Genomic DNA, 4,648 nt, shown 5'->3' on the forward strand with positions numbered 1-4,648 from the left:
CCACAGGCAACTTGCATCCGCGCTGGACGATCAAAATCCTCTCTAATCACTTGAACTTGTCACTGATTCGGGATAGTGACCCCGCGCTACGTCCATTCTCTTATTCTGAAAAAGCACTTCACCACACAATCCATCCAGGATCGAGCCAGATCCGGCAAGAAGCCAGTGGGATTATCGTCAGATCAGGCTCGAGGTAATCGCCTCACGGACCCTGTCTCGCCAGTGGACCAGATGGCCACAGGCTCTTCCGACACTTCATCGGGCACCCTGCAGCGGCACTTCGAAGCTGCGATGAGTCGTTTCCTGGCCGAACAGGGTATATGAGCGCCCGTGCCACAAGTGCAAGTGCTCCACGAACATGGAGCACGAGACGTGGAAATGGAGTCAGTGGAGGGAGACAACTTCCATGATGAGTTCGACCCAGATGATCTGGATGGCCCATCCACTTCGTCAGCAGTGGTAGCAACAGCCACAGCCGGGGCAGGAGGATCGTCCATGATCCAGAGTGTTCGGATCTCAGCCATATCGGACCTGAAGGAGTTCACGGGCAAGGATCAAGATGAGGACCGAGCGAGAACATGGATCAGCAAAGTCAAGTCGGCCCTCATGAGAGATCAGGCGTCGGATGCTGAGAAGTGTTTGACCTTTGCGGATCTGCTAGCGGGGCCAGCCAGGAACTGGTATCGGCAGCTGGGCAGATCCACCAGGAACAAGTGGCCAGATTTGCTGCGCAGTTTCCAGACCCAGTACTGTGGATTGGGAGTGTCGGTGGCACGACAATACTACCATGCTCGCCGCAGATCGGATGAATCCCCGCTGGAATACCTACATCGACTAAATGTGGCCGGTCTACGGGCCAAGTTGAAGATCAAGGATGGGGGATCCAAGGTACTGCGGGAACACGTGGATCACTTCATCGAGACGTTGGGAAACGTGGATCTGGTCGACAGGCTGACCCTGTTACGACTTCCCGACGCAGACGAGCTTGAAGAAGTGCTGCGGGCGGTGGATCGCGCGAAACACCGCCAGAAGAAGGCGGCGGTCGGATCCGGCAAGTATCGTCAAAAGGCCCCGACGCCCACGGCCCCAGCTCGACGTTTTCACCAAGTCACGGCGCCTGACTCAGGAACTGAGTCAGGATCCGACGGTTCGGACTTCGACCCAGAGGATTACCGCCGAGTCTAGCTCACTGCACCCAACGATCGAATGGCGAAGCCCGGAGACAACTCTCGATCGGGGGATACCGTACCCGGGGACCGTGGGATGTACAGATCCCGAGATCTCATGGACGGGGCAGCGCAAATCAGGTGCTCGCAGTGCGGATCCCGGAAGCACACATAATCTGGATGTTGGAAATATCTGGTCTGTGAGAAGTGTGGCAAGAAAGGTCATCCCGGAGATCATTGCTTCTACGTGTGTCGCGGGTGTGGCGAGATTCACGACGTCGGCAAGTGTCCGATGGAAGAATTCTACAACCAGATCCGCCAATGGTTTGATCCAGCCAAGCACAGAGGGATGTTGCCAGAAGTGGCCGAGAAGATGTTAAACTAGGACGCTCGCCGGGTTGGAATCCGGTACGAGCCGAGCGTTCTAGGTACTGCATTTATGCATTTGTGAACAAGACATCGCTAGATCCAGGTAGCAGGACCCTAGATCCAGTCGATAATACACGTGATCTACATGAAGTGTCAGTTGCCAAGTGGATGAATTTGCCAGATCCGAAGCCTTATAACCCTGGATCTACAAAGGGGAGAGGCGCGCGGGTACTGGGAGAAACGACAACATGGTCGATGGTTTGAGCCTACCAAGGGTGAGGTCACTGCAGATCCACCTAAGGTCTGTCAGGTCACTGGATCCCGTGGATCTGAGGATGTTAGATCCATGGATCTGCTAACAGGGGAGTCCCGTGGATACTGAAAGTACCATGCCCCAGGAAAGTGGTTCAGACAAGCCAAGGTAGGGGGCAAGATCAACAATGAAAAAGCAATCCTACTCCTAGATAGTGATGCCGAGGTGTCTATACTAGATACCGCCTTTGCTCGTAAGGTTGGGTGCCAAGTGGATGGGAGTCGGATCCAAGATTGTGTTGGGATTGGTGAAGGCGTATACCGTACGAACGGGAGAACGCGAATCAAGATCACGTTGGCAGGTTGTTTGGTGTATTGGTTTGACATTTGGGTTGGAGATCTCGCTGGTCAAGACGCCATCCTCGGGGTGGATTTCATGGTACCGGCCGGAGTGAGGTTGGATCTAGCGGATGGGACACTTTGTTTCCCTGACGAGATGCGGATCCAGCTCAGCGGACGGCGACCGTTGTATGGGGCGAAGATGAGGATCATAAGGGCGGATTAGACAACCTGGATCGAGCTTGGGGAAACCTGGGAACTGCCAGATCGGTTAAGGTGGGTGGAACATGAGAAACTGTGGGTTACCCGGGGCGAGAAATGGGTGCCGACCGTAATCCAGGGACCAGGTCGATCACAATACCTCCAGGTCACGAACGTCAGCGACAAGAGACTATTACTGGACCATTATGAGGAGATCGGACGATGGTTGGCGAAGGACGGTATCCCTAGGCGACCTGGACATGTGTTAGTGGGATCCCGCCGCTACAAAGAATGGCAGAATCTGATGTACGAGGCGACTACCGAGATCGAATCTCTCGGAGAGGTGGAGCTCCCGGCGGAGCCAACTGGCCCCTTGATGGATCGGCCTTCATATCCAACTCCGCGAAAGATCCTGCAGAGGGATCGACGGGTTGAGATCCAAGCAATTGAGGTTGGATCCACGACGGGGGACGATCCCCAGAGTCGGCCCTTAGATAACGCAGGGTCGGTGGGTGAAGGATTGCCGAGGGCTAAAGCCGAACAGCCGGATCCCGCTGATTCACAAGTGGATCCAAGCTTTCCATTGGATAAAGTGCCTGGATCCCTATCGAGAGTGGCAACACTAGTCAAACCAGAACCGTCGGGTTTAAACTCGTTAGAGGACCGACTAGATCCAACTGGTGGTTTCCCTGATACCAGGGTACCGGATCCCCCGAAGACAGAAGGACTGCCAGGTCGCGGTGTTTGGATCCAATGGTGGATCCTACGAAGACGGAAGATGAGCAAGTCTGCTACCGTGAAGGCGGGGATCTACACGCCGAGGATCTGGGAGAAGGCATGGCGGTGATCCCGGAGGTACCACTGACCACAGAAGAGGTCACGATTGATGATATCCAAGTGGATCCAGGGGCGAATGAACCTGCTGAAGTGGATCGTCTGCGTCAGAAAATCTGGGGGAGCCGACATCTGCTGATTGGTAAAGGTACTGCGTTACCGCCCGCTGCCCGCGGAGTCAAATGTGACATCGATGTCGGCGACGCGAAACCGATCGCTCAGAGGGTGCGGAAGGTGGCGCATCAGTTTCGAGAAAAACTATCGGATCTGATTAAGAGCCTGCTGCAAGCCAAGATCATCAGTTTCTCAACGTCCCCGTGGGCATCCCCAGTGGTAATCATCATCAAGAAGAACGGGGTGGATATACGTCTGTGCATTGATTACCGGCTGGCCAACGGTCTGACTCGATTGATGGTGTATCCGATGCCTCTAATCAATGAGCTGTTGGCAGATTTGGATTAAGTACTCTGGTGCCAGCGGTTTTTGGGTAGTTACTATGACGGATCGAGCTCGCGCGATATCCGCATTCATCACACCGTTTGGCCTGTTCGAGTGGAACCGGATGCCGTTTGTATTAAAGAACGCACCCCAGATCTACCAACGTCTAATCGATAACGCTCTCTATGGATTCACCCGAATACCGGAACCCAAAAGGGGTGGATCCGGGGAGGATCATACGGAAGTGGATCCATTCGAAGCAGGAGAGCCAGGGGATCCTGGAACCCCGTCTGTGTTAGGACGCAGATCCTATATCGACGACATTCTAATCCCGGCAGAATCGTGGGATCAGTTGTGCGAAAGAGTGACATCCCTACTGGAGGCGTGTACTAAGTGGAATCTCTCTATCAGTGTGGTAAAGAGCTACTGGGGGATGCGCAAGGTGGATTACTTAGGCCATCGAGTTTCTAAAGAAGGATTGGAGGCGAATCCTAAGGACCTGTCTTCGTTAGCCGATTTGTCCTTCTAACAGTCGTTACGGGCGATGCAATCCTTCTTGGGCAGTTTAAACTACTACAGTCGGTTCATCGAGGATTACGGCCTGTTTGCCGCAGTATTGTATGAATTGAGAGAGGTAGATTTTGCGGCGATGACCACTCCAGCTGTCCAGATCGAAATCCAACAAGCCCTGGCCCAGGAGATATCGGATCCACGGAGGGATCCAAGTGGTGCGACGACAGAAGAGGACTTAAAACAGGAGCTGGATCTACCCCGGGACCAACGGAGAGAGGATCCAGTCTGGATAGAAACGACGGATCGGAACATGGAAAAGGCAGAATCTCGGTGGATCCGAGCTCAACACGCATTCGTGGAACTGAGGAACAGGATCGCGACCACGCCTATCCTCCGTCATTTCGACCCGGAACGTCAACCCTACCGTTATAGTGTATGCTAGTGACTTGGGCAATCTCACCGTGCTCCTGTTACAAGAACATCAATAGGATCTGTTCTTCCCAGCCACTCTTTCGTCAGCCGGAACCTTGAAGCCG

Source organism: Phytophthora infestans, genomic scaffold (genome assembly GCF_000142945.1).
Source record: "Phytophthora infestans T30-4 supercont1.13 genomic scaffold, whole genome shotgun sequence".
NCBI lineage: Eukaryota > Oomycota > Peronosporomycetes > Peronosporales > Peronosporaceae > Phytophthora > Phytophthora infestans.